A 27758-nucleotide genomic window follows, 5' to 3' on the forward strand; every position below is an offset into this window, starting at 1 on the left:
TTAGCCCCAAATAACAGCTAAGCACCACATGGCCACTTGTTCACTCCTCACCCTTCCCAGTGGGATAGGGAGGAGAATTGGAAGAAAAAGGTAAAACTTGTGGGTTGGGAAAAGGACAGTTTACTAGGACAGCAAAGGAAGAGAAAAATAACCGCAATACTTAGAATATACAAAGAGGGTGATACATAATGCAATTTGCTCGCACAATGACCAGACACACAGCCCATCCTCCCCCTTTATATGCTGAGCATGATGTCATACAGTATGGAATATCCCTTTGGCTAGTTTGGGTCAGCTGTCCTGGCTGTGTCCCCTTCCAGCTTCTTGTGAAAACTAATTCTATCCTAGCTGAAAACCAGGATAGGATGTTACAGGTAAGACAGAGTCAGCTCCTTCTCAGAAGTTCACAGAAAAAGGATATGGGGCAACAGACAACAGTTGCAGCAAAGGAAATTCTGATTAGATATTGGGGGGGGGGGGGTGGGGTGGGGGCAGGGAAATCACAATGAAGGTGATAAAACACTGAACCAGGTTGCCCAGAGACGTTAAGGAATATCTGTCCTTGGAGATGTTCAGATTCCATCTGGCCAAGGCCCTGAACAACCTGCTCTGATTTTGCAGTTGGACCTATTTTGAGGTCAGATCATTTCCCACGGTTCCCTCCATACTTTTTTTTTTTTCCCTCCCTGTGATTCTTGTAGGATTAGTCTAACTCCATGTTTAAAATATTCTATTTTTAGCTGTGTTCTTAGCCATGACTGACCCTTACTGGTCCAGCCTCGTAGGTTAGCACTGAAGCTGCTGCAAGAGTTAAAAGGTTCACACAATATTTATACAACTATTGGTCTTACACAAGCATATATCATCCATTGAGTTACAAATAGTTAGCAAAAGCTCTTTGAAAATGTAAAGGGCTTTTTCCATGGTAGCTCTAGATCAGATTGGCCTGGCCTAGCTCATAGAAAGTAACAGACCAAGGAGGGGACTCTAGTACTAAGGTAGGAATAAAGCTAGGAAAGGTTTGAATAGCTGTGCAGGAAATAGGAGAGGAGCTAAGCTTGTTTAAATAAAGGATGAGCTAAAAAGTGTGGAGACAGCACTGGGCAGCCATATAGCAGCACTGAGCCATAAGCACCCGATGATGGGCTGACAGAGCTGAAGGAAGTCACAGATAGAACCTGACGAAAGTCTCATAAACAGCAGCAGCAACAAACCAGTTTGTGTACTGACTGACACTAAACTGTGAATAAAACGTCAAGGCATCATACCGATTATCACCCGGCCACAGGCAGTTTTAACTACAAGGGACTCAAAAAGTGGCATGACTGTGTAACAAGAACTATGCTAACAAGAAAAAATAGCAACTACATGGAGATATTCTGGGTTAAATCATCTGAGCAGTTATGTCTCAGGTTAATAAAATTGTTCAAGTCACAAGGTAACACAACCTAGAGAGATAATAACACAGAGTAAATCCATCAGAATCTCATTCATATAGAATTTAATTCATGTAGCAGCTTCTTTCAGTTAGTTAAATGCTGTGCAAATGGAAAGGCACAGCTTAGAAAGGTGGCAGATGAGTTTCAAGATAGATAAAGTAATAGTAAAGTATGAAGTAAAATACTGAAATAAAAATAGAATCATAGAATGGTTTGGATTGGAAGAGATCTATCTAAAGATCATCTAGTCCACCCTGCCTGCCACGGGCAGGGACATGTTGCACTAGACCACGTTGCCCGAAGCCCCATCCAACATGGCCTTCAACACTTCCAGGGAGGGGGCATCCACAAGTTCTCTGGGCAACCTGTTCCAGTGCCTCACCACCCTCACACTAAAGGATTTCTTCTTAATATCATCCCATCTAAATCTGCCCTCCTTCAGCTTAAGACCATTACCCCTTGTCCTATCACTACTTGCCCTTGTAGACAGTCCCTCTCCAGATTTCTTGTAGGCCCCTTCAGGCACTGGAAGTCTGCTATAAGGTCTCCCCGGAGCCTTCTCTTCTCCAGGCTGAACAACCCCAACTCTCTCAGCCTGTCCTCACAGGAGAGGCACTCCAGCTCTCTGATCATTTTTGTGGCCCTCCTCTGGACTCAGTCCAACAGGTCCATGTCGGTCTGGTACTGGGGGCACCAGAAATGGACACAGTACTCCAGGTGGGGTCTCATGAGAGCGGAGTAGAGGGGAAGAGTCACTTCCCTTGACCTGCTAGTCATGCTTCTTTTTATGCAATCCAGGTATGATTGGCTCTTTAGGCTGCAAGTGCACTTTGCTGGCTCATATTCAATTTTTTATCGACCAATCCTTCTCCGCAGGGCTGCTCTCAATCCATTTATCCCTCAGGCTGTATTGATATTGAGGATTGCCTCAACCCAAGTGCAGGACCTTGCAGTTGGTCTTGTTGAAATTCATGCGGTTTGCATGGGCTCAAGCCTGTCAAGGTCCCTCTAGATTGCATCCCTTCCCTCTAGAGCATCAACTGCACCACTCAGCTTGGTGTCATCCTCAGACTTGCTGAGAGTGCACTCAATCCCAATGTCTATGTCATTGACAAAGATATTAGATAGTACTGGTCCCAGTGCAGACACTTGAGAGACACCACTCATTAGCGGTTTCCACTTGGACATTTAGCCATTTACTCTAAGTCTTTGGAGGCAGCCATCCACCCAGTTCCTTATCCATATAACAGTTCATCCTTCAAACCCATATGATTAGCCAGGCATGATTTGCCCTTGGTGAAGCCATATTAGCTGTCTCTAATCACTTGTCTTCCATATGTTTCAATAAAACTTCCAGGAGTATCTGTTCAATAACCTTTCCAGGCACTGAGGTGAGGCTCACTGCTTGGTAGTTGCCTTACTACCCTTTTTAAAAATGAGTGCAATGTTCCCTTTTCTCCAGTCACTGGGGACTATGCCTGACTGCAAATATAAAATACTCTAACCCATGTTTATGTGATGTTGAACTCAAGGCAGGTAGTTATAACTTAAGAAAGAAATCTTGGAATGACCACTGCCACATCTTTGTAATCATTACCTAAATGTGCAGAGGAACCAAAGCAGGCAAAACCCCCAATATTTGGACATCAGAAATTATGTTGAGAGCAAAGCAGAAGGTGTCATTTTGCTCTTATATAAAAAAAACACAGTTTGTGTTATCTATGGACTACCAAAAATTTTGATTAGCTGACTGCTCACAGTTAACGGTTTAGAAGCTTGAAGGCATTAGCAATTAAAGATTAGTTCTTTTGCCCTATAATTCAAAGCATAGATATGAAAATAAGGAAAAAATTATTCAGTTATAATTGTCATTGATGCTATTATTAATACTTTTCAACCAGAACAAGAAAAAGCTGCAACTAAGTCTCAGCAGTCTATAAATTGACATGCCAAATTTCTTCTTTCACTAGACTTAGCAAAACACCTGTTAGGAAGTGGCAGTTTTTATTACTACTCCAAGAGTTGTTCAGGCATTAAAATATATGAGGTTTGGCAGTGCTGATTCATCATGTAAGAAATCTGTTTCCTGCATTAAAATAGAGACACAGGAACAAAGGATTGCAATATATGGAGAGAAATGCAAATGAAAAAAAATGGAAGAAAATTCAATTTCTCTGACATAACATGCATGAATGTATTTCTATGCGATCATTTATTGAGAGTACTGTCTATTATGAGGTGAAAAGACATTTAATAGATGGACTTAAAATATATATAGGCTAGATAAAAAAGAAGAAAACAAAAGATAAAAGCCAATATTGTCTGATTAAATGGGCCTTTTGCTAAAACTAAAAGTTAGATCATTCAGACTTTAAGCATATGCTTCAGCTAGAATTAATAATGATTAACTGTATTTGTATTGACAAGAACATACTAATAATTAAGTTTTTATGAGAGTTTCACTGTATGAAATAAAAAGATAATGTCCTTATTCATTTTTCCCATTATGAAAGTAATTAGTATATTTTACCAGTTTCTGTGCTTAGCATTGCACATATCAGACCAAACACTATCAATAATCATCTGCCATACTCTATTCATTTCTTTAATGTAATCTTTTCCTTTTTTTTTTTTTTTTTATTCTGTAATGAAAGATTAATGTACTTGTATAATTAGTAGTGGAATTGTGTAATGGCAGTATTTTATTCTTGCAGTATACTATTTGTCTTTACTCTGGAGAAACAACTATAGACAAATATTTATATAACTGAAAACATTACTTGGTGAATTTTGGGACATTTCAACAAAATCCATCAGCAGATTTTTCAGTTAACAATTCAACAATATTCATCTTGATCTAATTGTGAGTTATATCTCTGGATTTTACTACTAGTAATAAGATGTACATTGCTTTTATTTCTGTTAGAACTGCAGAAGTAATAAAGTTGTAAGAAAATTAAGATATTTTCTTTTCTCTCTCTTACTCAGTCAATGAAGTGATTTAATTAAAATGTCTTAAGTCAAAATCCTCTTCTCAGCCTATCCAGACGTGAACAGCTTCACATCTATTACACAGAGTTAGGAAAGTTATACTGGTAATGGTAATTCAGCTGGATATAATGGAATTTGTTTCTCAGATTCAGAAAGATAAGAAATATTTTGACTTATGAGAAGTATTAACTTGGATCATAAATAAATCAAGTTTGTTCATTTTTGCTGATGCATGAAGCATCAGTACAGTTTGGATTGAGACCCAGGTTTTACATGTGAGAGCTGGACTGTAGAATAATGGCCTTATTTTAAAAAAATATTGAGGCAATAAAAAGAAAATATCAACACACTGTTAAACCTACTTTTTAGAATACATTCTGACTTTAAAATGGAAGTAATACACCTTTAGGAATTCAAATGCCTGGTCTGTAATTGAGGATTCCCATATTCCTACAGTCCTAATGGTAATCTACCAGTTCAAATATCTCAGATCTCTGATCCACTCCAAGCCATTAACATAAAGATATCAGATAATTTTACATTTCTTCAGGAGGATTACTCAGTGGGAAATGACATTTCTGTAGCTCTCCCATATCTTTTCTACACTTGACAGCCTTTCTTCAGATTATGGCATTAATCATTTCCATAAAATCGCGATGTCTATTATCAGCTAAGTCATTCGAATAACTGAAGAAAAGGAGACTGAACTTAATATATAAAGCAAAGAAAAAACTACTATTTCTGGAACAAAGTTTATGTTCTTTACACAATTGGAGTGCACTGTCAAGAAATATATTTAAATACTGAAAAGAAGAGGCTTCTTCTTTTTTTATTAAATGCAATTTTAATTTCTTTTAAGCACTTTCTGTTGAGGGTGCACACAAGTGGGGAAGAGCCTCAAGAAAAAGTCCTAGGAGAAAGAAAAAAGCAGATTAGGTCAAAGTTGCTTGGTTAATGGCTTGATTTTTCAGAAGCACTGAGCCTTAACTTATCTTCTGAAGTCAATGGGAGCTGCAGGTGACTCACTTATTGTGAATGATCCATAGGTACATATACAAGAAAATAAGTTTTTAGTACATAAATACATTGTTTGCACCTGAAGTTTCTATTGAAATTAACGAACAGGTCTATTAGGATTTCTGAGTCTACCATAGGTAGCCAGATAAGAAACATACGGCCTAAACACTGCTAGCTTCAGTCACATCTTTCTAGCAAAGGATTGCCATTGTATTTGAAGAAAATATTAGGTTGTTATCTTTATTTTAGGAATATTCATTTCTGTGGATTATTACTGAAGTTCCTGAGAGTTTAGGTATTCAGTCTTTCTGAACACCACCTGTTTAGATACTTAAAAATACAGACGAATTTCACCTTTACCTGCTCCCACTTTATCATTTGCTGCTTGACATTGTTGGCAGAGATCCTTCTAATATTATTTATCCCTAGCTTCTCATTGACTCCCCTTCTATTTCTAGTCTAGCATATATTAAACAAGTCTCTGAAAATTTGTATTAATAGGAAAGATGTATATTTCTACTGGGCTGCTGCAGGATAACACCTGAAATGTGTCTTGTTTTGTAAAGTACCTAGTTTCTGAACAGCATGCTAAGTTAGGCATCTAAAAATGGGTATATCAATAGTCATTAATCCTTTAAGAAATAATCAAGGATAAAGTTAAAGAGTTAATTATCTGTTCCTATTAAAATTTTCCCCATAGGTAAAATGTAACTGGTTTTATAGCGAAATGGTGCCAGTGCCATGCAGGGCCATTTTATTCCATACTTTAAGTCAAGGATGTCAAGACACGTAAGTGATAGTGGGATGCAAGGGGAAGATACATGACCAAAGGCCTTCTTTTTACTCCATAACCTCTCATCTTCAGGTGACATCATAAATCATTGTCACTGTCAGAAGGCTACAGTGAACAGTAGCATCATTTCCCCAGCCACCGTAAAACACCACCTGGAATTTTGCATAAACTGCATGGTAAATTATGGTAACACCGCAGTGTTATTTTACAATAACACTGTAAATAACCTGTGTCTTGACCATAAATATGTATCAACAGCAACAGCCTTATCAACAATAGCAACTCTGAGACTAAAAAAAATCTTCTTCTCTACCTGTAATGTTCTTTGTATTCTGGCTTTGCCTAGTGTCTAGTAACTATATCCTCACCTGCTCTATGAAAAAGTGCTCTGATTACATACCTGAGAAAGGTTCTTTAAATACTTGACAGCATTTGTACTCAAGACTCACTATATTTTCTGATTCAAAAATTAATGCATGCAGGGGCATCTTCCCATACTGCCCTTTTATTATTATTTAGGTGACTTCAACAGTACAAAAGTAACCAACTGCTGAGTTTTGATACAAAAGGAAAATTTATATATTTCTCAGGTCCGGGCTACAATTTATTCCTGGAGTTACTCAGGGAATTTGAGGAATAAAAAGAAGCAACAGAAAACAAATGGATGGTCCTGGATAGAACACTTCTTTTCTACACATTGCATTATGACCTACTAGGGCACTAGCAGTTGTATTGAGTATCTTTATATTCCTGTCCAGATTGCCAGTACTGGAAAAATCATTAACTTTACACCCGATACAGTAACCAGGGTATATGACTTTTTTGTGTTTGGTATTCCGCTGTGTTTATTAAAACCAGTATATAAAATAACCACCCATTTTTCAGCAGAAGGAGTTCTGTCTTGTTCAAAATTTAAAGTATTTTTCAATGTACTCCTCAGAAAGATATTAAGGGGGTTATTAGAGCAATACCTGCCACTTTCTTACTGTCATTCTATTCAGTATCCCTTAAATACTATAAAAAGTCAAAACCATCCTAAACCATCCTAAAACTAGCATATCCCCTTCTGCTTTACCCATTCTAATATTGTGTATTTTATTCAGTTAGCTTTTGCTTCATTGCTAGCCATTTCAGAAAGAGTTAAAAAAAAAAAAAGTACAGAGCTTTCAATTATTTCAAGTTTCAATTTGCACATAAGGAGATTTTTTTTTCTTGTACTGACTTTAAAGATTCCTGCATGCTTTTACTGAGTAGTTAGATTTTTTTTTTTTTTTTTTTTCAGATTTAGCAAAGCTCTGCCAGAAGACATTTAATGCTGTCATCGATATTCGCTCTACTGTCAGGGATATTAAACTGAGAAGAAAGACCTGGCACACTGACTTTCTCTTGAAGCTTTGATAGTATGTTGGCTGCAGTTTAGCAGTGTGAAAATAGTGTTGCACTGCAAGCAAAAACAGGGAATTTTCTTCTTGTCAATTTAGAAAGTTGTGAGGAAAAAAGTCAGCTTCAGGCCAGGCCACATAGTCTTTACAGATGAAAAAGATTGCAATTTTTGTTTAATTTTTTAAGTAAAAATCTACCCCTGTTCTTTTATCAAAATTAAGAGGCTATTTTAGTTTTCAGAATCCCAAGGGCTTTCATCCAATTTCATCCCTTTACTTATTCAGAAGCATTAACCCATTAAAGAGTAAATGTGCAAAACATCTAATTTTAACATAATTCAGTAGACAGCAATGAACCTGAAAGAGAGGAACTGGTTTATAAGGTACATACGTGTGAGAGATCTAAGTACCAGCAACTGGAAAGACTTGGCTCTGCTCCTGTTTCCAGTGTCTGTACGTGTGTGTACGTATGTTTGTATGTGTAATTCACCAGCAAACTTCAGGCTAAACTAGCAGGTGTGTTGGAGGAGACTCGCATCTGGGAAAATTGCATGCATGAGCCAGTGGCTGAGTAAAGAGCCCAGGGCCTGAGAATGGTGTTATATGGATGTAGAGGCCATGCTGATATTCAAAGGAACTTTGATTATGAGTGTGATTGCAAATTGAGAGAGCGAAGGCATGTGTGTTATCACTTCACCTTCAGTCCTGGTCAACCAGAAAGAAGCAACAGGGCGTGACTGTCTATACTTATCTTTTATGTGGGCTTTGGTGGTGATATATGTGGGTGCTACTAAAAGCAGTGGCCTGCCTGTGGCAATCTGGCTGGCCACCCGTGTGTTAGTGGTGTGCATGTGTATAGGCATCTATGCTTCTCTGGGATACATGCTCCGCCTTTTTACTGGCCAAATTGCAAATAGGATAAGCAGCCATGCCCATCGAACAGTGACGAAGGGTTCTCAGGATAGGCTGGGCTTTGGGTACAAGGAAGGGGGAAGTGGGAGTGCTGGAACACCTGGATTTTGTGGCTTCCTTAACATCCTTAACAGGTTCAGTGCCCTGGTAGCTGAGGAGGGGCTGGGAGCTCTATCTAATGAAGCATCTGAGCTGGCTGAGCCTAAGCCATGCAGCAGCTCCAGGAGGAAGCAGCAGGGGAACTGCTGTGGGGGATGGAGGTTGATCTCACTGGGATCACAGACATATGGTGGGATAGCCTACATGACTGCAGTATTGCAGGGCTACACAAGGCCTTTATGAAGGATAGTGCAAGAAGGAAAGGAGGGGGAATCACTCTTGATATGTGGAATATGTGGAGCTCTGCTTAGGGTTGGATGATGAACCAGCTAAGAGCTTAGGAGCCAGGATCAGAGGGCTATTGAACATGGGTGATATTGTAGTATCTGCTACAGACCGCCTGATCAGGCTGAAATAGATGAGGTCTTCTTCAAACAACTGGAAGAATCCTCATGTTTGCAGGCTCTGGTCCTCATGGGAGACTTAGACCACTCCAATACCTGCTGCAGGTATTGTAGGGCAGGTTTTGGGAATGTATGGATGATGACTTCCTCAGGAAGTCATCACCAATGACCGAGGAGCCGATGACAGGAGATGCTGTGCTAGACCTGACACTTAAAACTAAGAACTATTTCAGACTCTTAAGGTCAGGGGCAATCTTGGCTTCAGTGACCGTGACATGTGAAATTCAGGATCCTGAGAGGAGGGAACAGGGGAAAAAGCAGGACCAAAGCTCTGAGCTTCAGGACTGCAAACTTGGGCTGTTCAAGCATCTGCTTGGAAGAATCCCATGGGATACAGTTCTGAAAAATAAATGTTTCCAGGAGAGCTCTATGATGGCCAAAAATCAGGTCTTCCAGGCTCAAAAATTGTCCATCTCAATGTTCAGGAGGCCAAAGAAGGGTTGAGGGAGGCCTGCATGGATGAACAGGGAGTTCCACAAACATGCAAAAGAAGCATACCTGAAGAAGCAAGTTAAGGTGACTCAGAACTATAGAGATATTGTCTGAATATGCAGGCATAGGCCTAGGCAAGCCAGAACCCATCTGTAGTTGAATCCGGTGAGAGACATAAAGAGCAATAAGAAGGGTTTTGTGTTGGGTTTGTGTGGCAAGGTTTTGGTAGTGGGTGGGGGCATGGGCTATAGGGGTGGCTCCTGTGAGGAGCTGCTAGAAGCTTTCACAGTGTCTGATAGAGCCAATGCCAGCCAGCTCCAAGATGGGCCCGCCCCTGGCCAAGGCCAAGCCAATCAGCGCCTCTGTGATAACATATTTAAGAAGGGGGGAAGTTTTTTTTGGAGCTGGAGGGGGAAAGAGTGTGAAGATGTGACATTGAGGTTAGTGCAGGAGGAGGAGGCGCTCCAGACACCAGAGCAGAGATCCCCCTGCAGCCCGTGGTGAAGACCATGGTGAAGCAGGCTGTTCCCCTGCAGCCCGTGGAGGAAGGATGAGGGGGTGTAGCGATTCCACCTGCAGCCCGTGGAGGACCCCACGCTGGAGCAGGTGGAGGCACCCGAGGGAGGCTGTGGCCCGTGGGAAGCCCGGGCTGAAGCAAGTCCCTGGCCAGACCGGTAGACCTGTGGAGAGGGGAGCCCACGCCAGGGCAGGTTTTGGTGGCAGGACTTGTGACCCTGTGGGAGACCCATGCTGGAACAGTTTTCTCCTAAAGGTCTGCACCCCATGGAAGAGACCACGCTGGAGCAGTTTGGGAAGGACTGTAGCCCATGGGAGAGACTCCATTTTGGAGCAGGGGAGCGATGAGAGGAGTCCTCCCCCCGAGGACAAAGAAGTGGCAGAAACAATGTGCACTGCACTGACCGCAACCCCCATCCCCCTCCCCCCATTCCCCCCCCCCCCCCCCCCCCCCCCCCCCGCCGCTGAGGGGGGAGGAGGTTGAAGCCGGGAGTGAAGTTGAGCCCGGGAAGGGGGGAGGGGTGGGGGGAGGTGTTTTAAGGCTTGATGTTACTTGGTTTTTTTTCATTGCTCTATTCTGTTTAGTAATAAATTAGATGAATCCCTTTTTCTAAGTTCAGTTTGTTTTGCTCATGATGATAATTAGCTCTCCCTGTCCTTATCTTGACCCGAGCCTTTCGTTAACTTCTCCTCCCCATCAGGGGAAGGTGTGAGTGAGCGGCCACGTGGCGCTCAGCTGCCGGCTGGGCCTAAACCACGTCAGGCTTCTATAGGTACATCGGCAGCAAAAGACTAGAGAAAACGTGGGCCCACAGCTGAACGGGGCAGGAGGCCTGATGACAACATGGAAAAGGCTGACATACTCAAAGCCGCCTTGTCCTAGGTCTTTAATAGCAAAATTTTCCTGCAGGAATCCCTGGGCCCTAAGACCTGTAGAAATGTCCAGAAGCCGGAAGACTTGCCCTCAGCAGGAAAGGGTTTGTATCCATGAGTGCTGAGCGAGCTGTTTAAAGTAATTGCAAGGCCACTCTTGATCATCTTTAAAGGGTTACGATGCTTGAGGGAGGTTTCTGAGTTCTAGAAGAGAGTAAATGTCACTTTTATCTCCAAGAAAAGGAAAAAGGAGCAATCGGGAACTATAGACTTGTCAGCATTAACTAAATCCCTGGAAAGGTGGTGGAGCAAAAACTCTGGAAGCCATTGCTGAGCATATAAAGGAGGAGAAGATGATTGGAAGCAGTCAGCATGGATTTAGAAAGAGAAAATTATGCTTGAACAACTTTCACTTTCTATGCTAAAATGATTAATTCAGTGTAGGTGGGAAGAGCAGTGGATGCTGTTTATCTTGACTTCAGAAAGGCTTTCAACACCATCCCCTGTAATATCCTTATAGACTAACTGATGAACTATAAACTAGGTGAGTGACAGTGAGATGGACTGAAAACTGGCTGAACTGCAAGACTCAAAGTATTGTGATCACTGGCACAAAATTCAGCTGCCAGCTAGTTACTAGTGGTGTACCCCAGGGGTCCAATACTGTTCGGCCTCTTCATTAACTACATGGCCAATGGGACAGAGGACAACCTCAGTAAGTTTGCAGATGATACAAAACTAGAAGGAGGGGCTGATACATCAGATGATTGTGCAGACCTTGACAGGCTGAAGAATTGAGCTGAGAGGAATCTAATGATGTTCAGCAAAGGGAAGTGCAAAGTCCTTTACCTGTGCAGGAATAACTGCAGGTGCTAGTGCATATTTGGGGCTGATCATCTGGAAAGCAGCTTTGCTGAGACATACCTGGAAGTCTTAGTGGACACCCAGTTGAACATGAGCCAGTGCTACACCCTCGTGGCAAAGGTAGCCAACAGCATCCTGCATTAGGCAGAACACTGACAGCAGACTGAGAAAGGTGATTCTTCCCCTCCATTCATCACTGGTGAGCCCCCATCTGGAGTGCTGTGTCCAGTTCTGGGTTTGGCAGTGCAAGGAAAACTTGGACTTACTGGAGTCCAGTGTAGGGCCAGAAAGATGATTAAGATTCTGGAGCATGTGTCACATGTGGAGAGGCTAAGAGAGCTGGGACTCTTCAGCCTGGGGAAGAGAAGGCTCAAAAAAGGATCTCATCAGTGTGTATAAATACCTGGTAAGAGGGGGCAAAGAAGACAGAGCCTGACTCTTCTCAGTGATGCCCAGTGAAGGAACAAGAGGCAATGGGCAAGAACTGAAATACAGGAATTCTGTTTAAACATACAATCAAAAAATTAAAAATTGTTGTGAGGGTGATTGAACACTGGGACAGGTTGCCTACAGAGGCTGTGAAATCTCTATCCTCAGAGATATTCAAAACCTGACAGAACATGGCCTTAATAAATCTGCTGTAACACACACTGTTGTGCAGAGGGGTTGAGGAAGATCATGTAGGTCCCTTTCCACCTTTGCCATTCTGTGATTTTGCAATTCTTTGAAAGAGGGAGATGCTTGGGACTTTCTGTGCGACAGTTTTAACATACAATGTGGATTTTCTGTATGCAGGAATGAGTTTAAATACTGCAAGTCAGCAGAAAGGAGTGTACCTTGGTTTAAAGGCTAGAGAGTAGAAATATTTCCTTGAACAATTTGACACATTTCCTTGACAATTTGGAAGATAAGATTGTAATATTCTAGCTAAATTGAGATGAAAAATATGTTGGCTGCATCACCTATCTAAACACTCAAAACCAGTTGAGAGTCACATTTAACCAGAAGCTGAAATTCATACAACCAACTGAGGACGATAAATAACCTACAGTAGTCATCTTTCCTTAACCTGCTAGCAAGCTTCAAATACATCTAGGGGATTCACACACACTATTTCCCCACTGCCTCTCCTAACTTCAAATCTCTATTAGACACTAGTGATTTTCTCCTTGACAATAACTCTTGGGGCATCAGTCAGAAGGTTTCTCAACACAACGGCCATGTTTTCTTTCCCTGCTTGGAATATGTGAGGGAAGTCTTCAGGACACACTAGTTGTGCTGACCAGTGACCAGGAAGATTCTTCCTTCTGTGCCGCAATGGGGAGGGGAGGTGGTTTTGATTCTTACCTGCTTTATTCTTATCTGTGGACTCATTTATACCATTTAATACGCTTACATCAAACTCATTTTGTGGACTTAACACATAATAACATTGTAGTCACTTCTCTGACTCTGTTCACTGTCAGAGGCCAGATCCTTGGCTGATGTAAACTGCCATGGCTCCACACTGTGCCTTTGTTAGCACTCATAAAAATTCGGCTATGAACTTTTTTACTGCTTTGAAGCAGAAGAAATTTCGCAAGCTTTGTATTTTGTTTAAATAAGAACTGTGAACTTCAGCTGGAAAAAACCTGTAAGCCTGAACTGGCTTTCTAATGCTGAGTTTTAACTGAAAACTCAAAGAAATGTGTTGCTGCTTCTACGATTTTATGTCATTGTGTTCTATGGTGATACATGTCTTAGCAATAGTATCTTAATGTTAATAATGTCACATGTAGAAGACTTCATAAACTGAGAATAAATGTGGGTATTAGTCCTCCTTAGCAATGAATTATATAGTTAAAAAGCTATGTAATTAAAATTCATTAAAATTAAATTAATTAGCTGAGTTAATTTTTAAATGAAAGCTATTAAAATGTTTAGAAAGAACAACAGGGTTGTAATATCACAATCATACCAAACTGCAGAGGATTTCCATTATTTTTAATTATACCAGAAATAGATTAATGATGTGACATTTCAGGTTTCATTTTTATTATCCAGAAAAGACAGTAATATCTACTGCATGCCATTTCTTCTGGTTCCCTGTGTAATTTAGATTATTGTTGTTGTTATTATTATTATGCTTCTCTCAACTGACCACTCCATTTTTGTGCTTTGCAAGTAACTGAAACCTTAAAAAAACCCCCAACAATTACGGAAATAAGATAGTAAAATAATGGGCTATGTTACAATAATGTATTAGGAGAATTCATAAGGTCTATTAAGCATAAACTTTTTCATATATTATTTTCCTGGTTTTGGCTAGGATAGAGTTAATTTTCACAAAGAGCTGGTGGATAGATGGAGCATCTGTTGGATGAAGCAAAAAATGTATCAGCTTGTGCTCTCATGGTGCTGAAGGCTAACTGCATATTGGGCTGCAATAGCAAGAGTGTAGCTTTCCAGTTGACAGAGACAATTATTCACTGTACTGCACTTATTGAGACGCATCTGGAAAATTGTCTCTGGCTTTCAGGTCATCAATGCTAGAGCTGAAGAAACTAGAGCAAGTCCAGTGGAGAAGCATTGAGAATGTTGGGGGCTAGAGCACGTGTTGCACAAGAAGAGGCTGAGAGATCTGGGTTGTTTAGCCTGGAGAACAGAAAGATAAGGGGAGATTTACCTGAAAATTTCAACTGCATGAAGGAGGGTTACAAAGAAGATGGACCCAGACTCTTCACCGTGACATGCATGAGACAATAGGCACAAGCTGCAGCAAGGGGAATTTTCACCAGGCATAACGGAAAAAAAAAAAAAAAAGTCCCAATGAAGGTGCTTAAACACCAGAGCAGATTTTACAGAGAGGTTTTGAAATATCAGTTGTTGGAAATATTTTGACTGGTCAAGGTCCTAAATGAGTTACATTTTGGGATTTGACCAGAAGATTTCCAGAGGTCCCTTCCAGCTTCATTACTGACTATGATTACTCTATGATTACTGTAGTTTAGGTTAGTACTGAATACAAAGGATGACTGACCAAAGAATTGACAAACCATGCAACACATTCTTTGCAGGCACTCTTTATATAGCTGGTTGTGGGAGTTAATGAGTTAATAGCATTCAAAAATAGAACTGGTTTTTGCACTGTGTTTTTCATATCTAGTTAAAATAAGTGACAAATAAACTCTCTTACATGGTGGGGCTCAGTGGAGCCAGATTCAGTGTGGCAGAATTATTTTGGGAGATATTTGCATTCTAAAGGGACTGTTTACTGGACAACAGTATTACGAGTTCATGTGTATGCAACTGAAGCTGAAGGCTCAGAAAAGAGATAGAAGGAAAAGTTATTTCCTTCTAGCTAGATAGACTGAGCTACTATCTAATCAGGCTATTCTAAGCTGCAGCTGAAGAAGTTATTGGGAGAATGGTAGAATTTACTTAGGTCTTATTCTACTGTACTGAGCTGAAATAATAATTTGAAAGTATTTTGGCTTCCTATGAGTTTGTATTAGATAGTTAATATTTGCAGAAGGAAATGTGTACCATTTGTTAAATATCTTGAAAAATTCATTTTGGTTTTGTTGGACAATAGAGAAATAGTAGGCAGCAGATATCATCAGAAAAATCTGTTTTTTCGTCTGTATCTTTATGGAATCATTTCAGCTGCATATATATACCACCACAACCAAGAGATCACTAACTGACATCTACAGACTGGACAACAGAGCAAGGATTATCTGAAAATCTACCTATCTGCCAGGTCTCAGAAAGCAATAGGGAAACTGAAAATACAGAAGCCTAGGATCTGGCCAAATGGAGTCGATTCAAATTCACAGTGCGAAGGTTTAAATGCTTCCTCAGTTAATATCCACCCATCAGTTGATATCCCCTCAGTTAATATCCACTCGGCTGTAGATACAGCTTGACACAGGCACCTATACAAGCTGGTGTTAGGTTGGACAGTGAAAAGACAGAGTTCCCTTCTAGCTGTTTTGTTCAGGCACAGGATTTCTCTCTGTTGTAGTTGGTCAGAGGGACAGCAATAGCAAAGCCAGCATTCCCTATAAAGGAGGTGAACCTATGGGAAAGAGATTAAGAAATGGAAAATGTAGGACAACATTTACTTAGAAAGCATCTGCCTGTAAAGAATCAGCAAGATACAATCCAGATTCAGACAGAACTCTGTTTCTGCTTTCAGTTTAGAAAGATGTCAAACAGGGCACTACAGAAGAAGAGAGAAAGCAAAGGAAATAGAAATTATAATCCAAATTGCACAAGCAGGGTTATGCCAGCCCAAGCCATGTTCAGTTATTGAACTTCCCCACCAGCACATGAATAAACTGTAGATGGTACTACAAATTTTCTGAGCATACAAGATGCATGCCCATGACCAGAGAGTTTGACATTTGTGCATGGGTAAATATTCCTCCTCTTTTGCAACCTGATAGTCTTTTTAAATAATTAGATGCATAAGGCAGGAGTGCACTGAAGGGGAGTGTGAGTCACATTTATGTCTCCAATAAGTCATGAAAATAGCTTCAGTTCAACTCTGCAATGGTTGTGTAAAAATATAGACAGTTTTCAGCTATGGACAGACCATGTGTTGAATGACCTTGTGGATTTTCATAATGCTTTGGGTGACATACATTTTGATCACACTGAACTCATGGGGTGCTGAATGAGAAAAGTCTCACTCAGAGATCACGGATTGAGATCTAGAAAAGGGGCCAGCTCTTTACATATGTACTTGAATTTTCCTTACATACAGTGAAGCTGAAAGTACTTTGCTTGTTACCCACCATCTAAAGTCCCACAATGTTTCATCAATGCATACTAAATATTCCCATCCAGAACCAGACCTAGAGAGTGAATCTGTTCTTATGCATGCTATACTCAACATTTAATGATCCATAGCTGACAGTGACTGCAGGCCACAGAAAGAAAATGACTGTAACGTATGCACAGAATACTCCAGAGATGGTTACTGTAGGACATTGTTGGGATTTCAATACAAGGACATACATAAACTGTATAATTCCAACACACTCATATTTAAATGCAGAGGGAACAGTTGCTTGATTTGGCTTTGTTTCTGCAACCACATTGGCTTTTAATAATACTGAGCATTAATTTCTCCAAGCATATCTGAACAGATATTTTACTAGATGGTGGTAATACCACTTATTTTTAGGGTAGTCTGATTATTTTCATTATAAGATTCTGCTTTCACTTGCTCATATAATATCATTCATATTTGGGGAATATCATAAACTTCATCTATTTGGGTATACATTTCCCATTGCAAATGATTGCTTCACATTGATTTTCTTTGCTGTTTTCTTTTCTTTTCTTTTTTTTTTTTAACTTTAATGTCATAGAAAACAGTTCATTTATTTCTGAGAATGAAAGCAGAAAAGGATATATTGTTTGCCAGTGATAAATAATTGCAGGCTTTTTTTTTTTTTTTTTTAATATATAATAGCATCACACTTTGGAGTAGTTATTTAGAAATTGGTTGGGAGTGGCCTTTGTTTGAAAAATATGTATTTAGTCTTCTATATGAAAATCTACTCTATTAGAAGCTTTTCAAAAACTAAAGTTAATACACAACTTAAAGATGATTGGCAACTATAGCCTCATACAACTTTACTTATGTAGAACATTCTCTATTCTAGTATAAAGGAGGACATTCTTTTCAATTTGCAGCTCCAAGACACTGTTGAACAGCAATTGCAGATTGTTGATGGTGTGCTTCTAGAGATCTAACACTTGGCTCTGGCAGAAAGAAACTGTCCAGTTCAAGTGAAATCCAGTCCAGACCGGAGAGGTAATGGAAGAATAGAATGGAAATAAAAGTGTGGATTTAGCATTGAAACAGGCAGAGTGAGAAGAAAACTAAACCTGAGCTTTGAGTTTCAACAACTATTTGGTCTTGGAGACCAAGGATAAAGATGGGAAGATTTTGAAAAGCCAGAGAGATTATTTTTTCCCAGGTAGCTTTTCATCTCAATAAAGCATACTGAACAACAGAAATTGTCCATCCTTATTTCATCCCTAGGCCATGAAGCAAAAGTGCCATGATGAAATCTCTTTTAAATTATAAACCAAGGCAGACCAAAATAAGATTAAACATGCGACTGTCTATAACCATCTGGATGTTAGAAGGAGAGATGGTGCATGATAGAAAACATGAAGTCTTATTTAGGATATCTAAGATGCAAAACATCTAGGCACTAACACAGGAGGAAAGTACTTTTTGTTCTCCAGGATAGTAGACTAGTGCTAAGCTCCACAGTCCCTGTCACTGGTAAACTAACACTACTGGTTTTATGTACGCCTGGAGGAAACTGTGGGGAGAGATTAGGATTCAGTAAGAGTCAATTTGAAAGTGATAACTTTAATGCACCTAGCATTCAATATTGACTTGTATTAGCAGCATAGGTTAATATGATAATTCAGTCTGGAAGGAACCTGAAGATGTTTCTAGTCCAACCTCCTGCTCGAACCAGGATCAACTGGTAGATCAGACCACGTTGCCCAGGTTTGTGTCCAGCTGGGTCTGGAAAACTCCAAAGCTGGAGATTTGACAACCTGTCTGGGCAGCCAGCTCCAAATGCTTGACTCTCCTAATAGTGAAAAATTTCCCTTTATATTCAGTCAGAACCTGACTTCAAATTATGCCTATTTTGTCATACTTTTAGACAGTAAGTGATTAAACAACAACAGAAACCTTTTATAGAGATAACCTACAACTAGAAAACAGGAAAGATTTCAAATTACTCAGAAAAACATCATATGTTTAAAAGCAGAAATCTAAGCCATTGGTCTCATATTGCATGTAGGTATTATCTATCTAGATGACAGCTATGCTATCAATATTCATTCTTTAGTACATTATTTGCTATAGTAACTAGTGGTTTGAAACAAAATAGGACTATTTGGGTGATATGAGGGGGGAAAAAAAGCATTATAGTTTATATAACTCTTTAAAATGAGGAAAACATTTCATTATGTATTAATAAAGGTGATAGAGCGCTTGTACAGATTCTAATTCCTTTATGTGTGGAATAGCACCGTACTCCAAGAGAAAACCATCTTGCGTAAGCAAGGGAAACTCGTGTGACCTCAGAGACATGTGGAGGTGCTCTGAGAAGACCTGGATCATCAGCTTCAGTGGTATGAGACTCAGTTCTTCATGGACAAGGACATCTGCATTTTGCCCTGAAGATGCCTTCAACATTCTTTTCAATGAAGAATGGTATATTTAGTAGATCTTGGTTATACGAACACTGACCTACAGACTTTATGATTTTTTTTTTTTCTTCCTATTAGAAATATCTCAAAGAAAAGTATGCTTTGCCCTCTCCAACATGTACTGGTCAGCTGCAATGAACCCCATGCTTTATCATAATTAAAAGAAAGTAGAGAAGTCCCTCGGGTTTCTGAAAATTGCTATGATAGGTTTACACTTCTGATTCAGAAAAGTAAAACAGAAGTTCATAAATTGGAAATTATTAATGGATTCAATATTACTATCTCACTGCTAATGGTTTAAATAAATTATTGGTATAGAGATTCCCTCGGCGGTTTAAAAATAGCAAGAGTACCTCCAATTATTCATGTTTAATGTTGCTCAGTGAATGAGGGTGAATCTTTGACCCTATTAATGCTTGTTAGAAATGAGATGGATGTCTAGAATTTTGGGGATCACAGAGTTCTATTATAGGAGTTATATAAGAGTACATAGGCAAGAAGAGTTATAGAATAATTAGAACCACCTAAAGCTAGGGCATTTTAGCTGGTGGCATTCAAAACAGAAAATTTTTGAAGTAGTCTTTGTACGTGTGCGTATGTGGATGCACATGTATGTCTGTGCATATAATACACCAGAGCTTTAAAGAACACCATCACACAAAACACTATCAGAACAGGTTATTCATTATCAAGACCATCCTAAGAGAGACTATTATTTGTTACACGTTGGAAAAGAAATAATGCCCTCCTTGCTGAAGGATCTTGTAAGTTGCTCCCAGATGTCTCTTTTTACACTGTGCCCAACTCTGTGAGCTTGGGGATAACCAGCAAAATCCCAATTCAAGCCTGCAACACAGACGTTTTCTCATATTTCCTATGCATTGTGGTACCTGCATTATAGGCCTCAACAATAGGAAGAGAACCAGAAGAAAAAGGTTCGTTCTTAGTTCCTGTACATTTCTTGTGTTTGATTCTCCTAATCTCTCTGAAAGAGAAGGCTCTGGGTTGGAGAGGTGGTATGCAAAACAGATTAATTACCTAAATAAATAGACAATGGACATTTTCTGAGAGAAGAAGAAGAAAGGAATTTTATCAGGCTATCTTTCTCTGAGCTACATTTTTTGATTAAAGCATAGCTTATAAAGTGGCTTGATATATAGAGTTGTATCAAGCTGTGAAAGAAGTCAGATCTGTTCTGTAGCTGATACTGTAGACTTTGAACTACGGCTGTACCCTTAGTACTGCTTTGCATTTAGGATTCGGGGTTACAATTGCTCATATCCTCGTGCTTTTATGTCCGTCCTGTCCTGCCAGGGGATCCTTCCATTATTTTACACTTAGATCTGATATATAAATATATGAGTAGTCATATGAAATTGTGTGATGATAAAGATACGTTTATGCTAATGAAAATAATTACTAAATTCACTGACAGGAGATAAAAGCAGTTGGCTTGCATTGTTATTTTGTCTTTTTTATTTTTTTTAATCTTTTACAGTACCTGGTTATGCTGATTGAATTCAGCGATGAAAATATTCTGTCCTTGTTTGGTATAACTGACAGTTTAGCTGTAGGAAAATCAAAGAAAAAAAGCTTGGACAGTATTAGAATCATTAAGGTTGGAAAAGACCACTAAGATCATCAAGTCCAACCATCAACCCAGCACCACCATGCCTGCTACTGCTGGACCCACCAGGAAAATAAGCATATGTGACTTGCAGAGTTGTAAAAGTTTTCTAACACTTTCTCTGTATCTTCTCTCCACTCCTGTCCCAGTTCCCAGGATGTGTAGGACTCCCAGGATGCACCTACATCACATACTGGCATAGAAAGCCCTCAGCAAGCAGAAACTTTCTCTGCTGTAAAACCAAGTGGAAGGAATAGAACTAGCGTGACCCCCAATTCAGAGGGTACTTCTTATTTTCCTAATTAGGCAGTGTGCTACAAATGTAGATACTCACCTTCATCAGAGTGGGTAAATGCATGTCCTCCTCAGATTTTAAGAAATTAAGGCAAATGCTAGGTTTGTATTTTGTCCTGCTCCATAGGCACTATAGCGGTCATTATAAACAATGGAAAACATGAATGAATTCTTTTCCTGTTAAGTATGGTGCAAATTTAGTGGAATTAATTATGTAACAAAGTAAGAATAACCCCAAACAAAATGCTAACAAGCTTTGTGACCATCAACATTTTGAAACTGGGAACAAGTGCTTAGAAGGCATTTACTGGCATTCGTGTAGGCTTCTGTGTGTCTATCAACATAAAATTACAAAGTGAGTATGATAAGTGGTCTTTTATGTGGTGCTCATTTTTTTTTTTTTTTTTTTTTTTTTTCCAACTTACCTGGACTTATGCAGCATTCAGGTAGCTTTTAGACAGGTATAAAAAATATGGCAAAAAGTTATGTGCAAAGGCTTACAAAGTTTCTGTGCATCTGTATATTTCTCCAGCAATGTAATTCAACAAGTAATTAATACTCTTGGTTAAGTAACTGGTTGAAGGGTAAAAATATAATGGCTTTTGTTACTAAGCAAATATCTAATGTGGCTTTTAATAAATGAAGAAACATAGTTAGCTACCCCAAATTACAAAGCCCAACAGTTTTCATATTTTTCATTACATTTTATGTACTTTCAACCATTATACAGTGATAAGAGGGTTTGGTTGGTTTTGGGGGGGTTGGTTTTTTGGTTTGTTTTTTTTTTTTTCCCCTGAAGATATTAATATTTATCTGCTTTCATTATTGCCAGAAAGCCAACATCTTCACAACGGTCAGATGAGGTTGTCTGCAAATTGTAGAGCTTCAACATTAGTTCATTTATTATTAATAGAGCTCATAAATAACCACACCATCCAAAATAGCCTTAAACAATTGCACTTGTGCATGATCTGAATTCTTTTCATCCCCAGGGAGTTCTATTTTCTGGTATATAATTAGGTGTCATCAGCTGTGACAGGAAGAACCCTACTCCACCCTATTTCTTACAATAAATGACAGATATTATAGCCTACAGCTAGTAAAATATTTGACTAACTAGAAAACAAAAACAAGCAATATGGAGAGATTATTTTTGACAAAAATATAATTGGGCTACTAATAAACTTTTTTTAAGTCTACTTTCTACAAAATTTGAAAGACTTCTTGAAAGAGATAAAGTCCAGCAAAACCCCACAGCAAATTTAAAGTCATTGCAGTGAAGAATGTTGTAAGTGACCTTGAAAAATATTTGATCTGTGAATTATACTAGCCTTTGTATATATGAATGAACAGCTTCATAAATAGCTAGAGAAAGCATTATCCACAGCCGTACACTCTGCTCCTAATTTGGAGGTTTGCACTCCTTTGCACTGAGAGCAAACTACAGACTCATAGAAAGAAAAAAATTTTCACTGTGGCTATTTTTCCTTAACATACCAAGCTCTAAAGTGAAGGTATTTCAGCATATTGTGTTGGCTGACCTGTTTTTGCATAAAGGAGGCAAAGCAAGGCAGGCTGCACGGTGGGGTCAAGGCTTTCTGCAGCAGCTCAAGGAAGCCATCACACTTGTGAATCAGTCTCCTGAGCTGTAAACATTGTAGAAACCTTTGTTTAAGTCCAAATCTAGAGGGTATTATACCTGCCCTCTAAACACTTCCTTGTTTCTTGAAAGTGACTCTCTTTCAACTTATGAGCTATGAATTAATAGTACATTGGATCATCAACATGGAATATCAGCTAAGTATTTCGTAATTTGGTACTTAAAAACACATACTCACAATGTAGCTAAGACAGGAACAAATGTTTGTCATACACAGATAAATTAAGTAAGACAGGATAAAAATAAAAATAGCTAAGATTAGAGCTGAGGGGGCAAACCCATCTTGACACTGTGCTAGAAGGAATAGGCCACATACAATTTTGTCAATTCAAAATAATATTTAAAATCAAATAGATTCCTGGAAGGAAAAGAGGTAACAAGCTCAGCAGTGGAATAACTACTTGTAACCCTGGCATTGGAATAACAATATAAGCAGGTTTATTTCAAAGTCATCCTGAAGCCTTTTGGTTTTTAGTTCTTGAGATGAATGTATATAGTCTCTTGAAGTGCTAATTAAAATAATACAGAGAAGAATAAATGTCCTTTTACAAGGAAATCTGACTTAATTCTGCTCATGTAACAATGAAAAATTATATTTATTGAAGCTTAAAGTAGTTGTCAGAAATTTTCTCCAAATTAGAAGAGAAAAACAAAGCGGTGAATAGCAAATGCCTTTAACAACCAAAAGCTGTGTGTTATTTCAGAATTCATTTCTGTGGCCTTGATCCTATTGATGTTAATTTTTATTTCAATGGAATCCTATGAATATATTTCTTAAGTGGCTTGGAGACTGAGGGTCAAAACTGAATATGTTTGTTTTCTGATATTTTAATATAAAATGAATTTTACATTAAAAAAAAATCCTTGTGAAGGAATGGCAATCGATAAGGCATCCTCTTGGCACACCACTATATAGAAAAGTAAACTTAGGTTTGGACCAATCATATTTGCAAAAATCAAGATGGCATGCAGATGAAGGAAAGCGAACCTACTGGGGAAAAAATAACGGGAAAAGAGATGTATCTGACATTGATTAGTAATGCTGAAGAACTTCTTAAACAAAAATAAACACATTGCTTCTGTTACTGAGATTAAAAATAGAAGACATTTGAGATAGTCCCTTCACAGTCTGTGGACTCCTTTGTGCAGAACTATAATTGTTATTGTATTTCTTTTGTAAAGAAGTATTCAGTGGCAGAAACTTTAATTAAGAGAATCAATGACATTGTTATCTGTTTTTCCTTGGTAGGGATAAGATCTTAAAACTAACATCTTAGAAGAACTTGGGTTAGACTTTAATTTAAACAAAGAACTGTATCTATCTATTTTGCTTATATACGATGCTGCATTAGTCTAACATAACTTGTTAGAAGTAAAATAATGAAGTATAACCCAAAATGCAGTAGAGAATCGACTTCTGCAAGCTGATGGGCACACCTGTTAGTAAAAAGAATTCTTCAGGTCACATTTTTCTGTGAGAGCAGAGGCTCTTGGTGTATCTATTTTCCAGCATTTTCCTGGGAACGTTCTGTTAATGATAAGTTACCAGTGAAGTACGTGTATACTTAAGAAAATCTATTCAAGATTTATTGAGGATAGTAAGAATCATGTTAAATCATGCTATACGAATTCAAGAAGTGAAAAGAGTAATAAGTACTCAGAAGAGAGAAAAAAAAATAAATTTGAATGAAGCCAGTAGAATAAACTTAACCATAGAAAAGGCAATTTATTAAAGCCTGATTTTCCTGGGGAGGAAGAGTAGTTGGTATTAAAATAGGATTTTATTTCTTAACTGCTTGGGGGTTTGCACTTTTTAAAAAAAACAAACTGATTTATTGATGAAAAAACCCAAACAACAAACTATATACTACAAGTATCAGGGTTGTAAAAAAATTAGTAGTGCACAATAGAAAAATCAATGCATAGTTGGTTCCAAACAGCTGTCCCCTTTCTCTTACTCACATTTAAAAACAACAGAAGGAGGAATTTCATTTAATGTATGTCTTTGCAGGGTATTTTGAAGAACATTTCTTTCAGCATCAGTTGTGTCTTAAGGAGTTCTCATCAATCATTGTAGCCTTTATGCCATCTCCTCAGTTAAGCTAGTACAACTGTTTGTAGGTCTGTACCATGGGACTGAAATACTCATCCAGAATAAAAATAAGCCATTTTCCCTAGATATTTTTAACCAAGGGAAATGAAGATAAGGAGTGTCAGATATGTAGGGACAGCCTGAGTCAGCACAGGCGCTGAAAGAAGTGTTTATCAAACTGTAGCCTTTCATGTCTTACTCTGTCACATATGTGCAAAAGCTTGAATTTAGAGGTAATTCAATGGTGAATGCTCACTGACTGTAGTAAGGCTAAATCAAGAGCACCAAAAAAAAAAAAAAAAAAAAGAATTCCTTCATCATATCCTTTTCTTTTTTTCCTCTGGCTATTATAACAACCTGGAGAAGGGCCTTAAAATAACATTAGATGGAATCTAATTTTAAAATATATTTAATACAAATTTTACTTGGGCTGCAAAGCATTATGAGACAGAACATCATGAAAACTTCTCTAAACAGAAGCAGAGACAATAGAAACCCTGAGAAAATACAGATACCACAATAAAAACAACTGTACCAGCATAGTGCACAGCAAACAGAGCCATACTATATTTTCAATGTATCTGTTTGTCTGTTGTTCCAGAGCTACAAATAAGTCTTGAAATGTTATCTTGTACATCCTGGAGATTGTGACAAAGCATCCTCCTACTCTCAAGAAGTGTAATAATAACTCATACAGTATGATAATGAGCCTCACAAATCCCTGAAGCAGAACCCTGCATCAGCCTCCCTTGGTGCTGAACACATTCAAGGCTCTGTTGATCTGACAAAACTAGCTCTAATACAAGAAGTGCAGACTGTAACATGCAGTAGTCTTTCAACATAGGAGTGCTTTAAAAAAAATCATCATAGCATTTATAAAGGGAGCTTTTATGTGTTTTCTACCGCATGGACACAACTCTTGTAGTTGCACTTAAATTGTAACAATATGGAAAGGTATTAAGATAAATTTTTGCTATTTCACAAAAATGGAAATTCTGGTGATTGGAAGTGAAAAACACGTATTGCTTGAATTCTAATATATCACGATAACGCATGCTGTTCTCGTTGAATGTTTTTGGCGTGGAACTCGAGGCAGATTGCAATAGTTTGCTTAAAACTAAAAAAGAGATCTCAAAGACAGCATGAATAACAGATTACCAGTATATAGATATCAATAAATAATGATTAGTAAACACAATCAGAGAATCAAAAATCCAGTAGAAGTATATGTTTAAAAGAAATTTAAAAGTTTTATTGTTTCAAATTTCTCAGAAATCTGGTTTCATAACATTTTGTGGAGGGTTTAGTGGTTATCAGGTTTTGATATAAACAAAGTCAATAGCAACTTTGCTGACTGATCAGCTCAATTGTTTTTGAAAATACCATATGATTATATTATAATTACACTTTATCAAGGTAACATCTCAAAATATTTTTTTCTCTGTAAAATTCATATTGAAGTTCAGAAATGAAAAAAATTCTAAGACCATAGAGGATATAGGGAAAATACTATTTCTTATCTAGGTAATAAGCATAAAATACTTTCTTCTTATTTCCCCAATTTATAAAATTTATTTTCATAATTTTGATTAGAAAGTCTAGTCCTATATGCCCTGATAACAGTTTTATTTTGGTATTTCTAGTATGCTTTGTCCTTATAAATTGAGTTTTAAAGTTGAAGAAAGATATGAAAATACTTGGCAATTTCATAAGTTCAAAAGAAGTTCTATCTGAACAAATACTCTATGCTCAGAGTACCACATGACGCAAGCGATCACCAAAGCTTGGCAGAGATAGTAGCATCGGTACCAAAAGCAGTACAAGTGCCTCATTGAGGCATCATCTATGTCAATTAGCATTGCTAATTCATCTGCAGTGATTTTAGTGTCTGAATTAGTATTCCTACACAGTGCTTTTCTGTGCCAAGCGGCTATCTCGACTGACTTGACATTAGCTTGAGCATCTCCATGCCATTCTCCATGACAGGGTACAGATACACCCTCCGGTCCTAGAACAGTTGCTGGAAACATCTGAGAGATCCTTGTGGATGCTTTTGTTTATTTTTCTATCATGTATACACTATTTCATCATGTAGAAGAAAGCTATCATTCATTAGTTAATGATTAAATCATGCCTTATAAATGCAAACATTTTTGGTAACTTAAAACTTAATCCTTTAATATACTTCAATACTTCAACTTTTTTTTGGCCTTACTTTACCTTTTGTAGTGTAATGTACCTTTCTGTATTGCTTTGTGTCGTTTCTTTTCAAATCGCAGTACTCAAGATGATACCATCGAAAATCATTGAAAATTGCATCAGTGTACATGAAACAGAAATCCACACTGCGATGTCTGATGTGTCGTTTCTGTTCTACAGGATTCTTCAAAGGAAACATGATACTAACCAAAATGCATTATCCATGGTGCCCAAGAGCCACCTGCAAGTAATTCCAAACTTTATGATTCTGCGTGTCTTACCACTGATTTTTGTCTAAAATCAGTTGGGGATCATGAATGGAAAGCTCCATATCATCTTCCAAAAATTCTATTTTTTTTAATTTATTATTTTCAGCATCTATAATTGCGCAAAGTGCTATCCAAGTCTCTAGAAATGAGTTTTTAAACTACAAACAAGTTGGTCAGGCAATGACTTTTTCTTCATGTTTTCTACTGAATGATACAAATAGATTTCACAGAATGTATTCATTACCCAACCTATTTAATGATATTTTCAAGAATTTTTTAAATTATTATTATTATTTTTAAAATGAATTGAGTGTACAATATAGAATTCAATGACATGGTTTTGACATGTACTAAAAATTCAAGATATATTGATTAATAATGATTGGTCCAAAAGTATATTGTATTCTGGTCTCTTTTAATTAAGACTTTTAAAAAACTAAATTTATAGCTGTTTATACACTGTAGATAAACAGGAGAAGTTAATTTTAACAAAATTTAAATCTGTTCAATCTTTTAATCTTACAAGCCAGAGGCTTAGAGCAGGCTACAGGAAGACATATTGGCCAGGATCAGCACTTGGATTTAATTGCTCTTGTCAT

This window comes from Balearica regulorum, chromosome 4 (genome assembly GCF_011004875.1).
Source record: "Balearica regulorum gibbericeps isolate bBalReg1 chromosome 4, bBalReg1.pri, whole genome shotgun sequence".
Classification (NCBI taxonomy): domain Eukaryota; kingdom Metazoa; phylum Chordata; class Aves; order Gruiformes; family Gruidae; genus Balearica; species Balearica regulorum.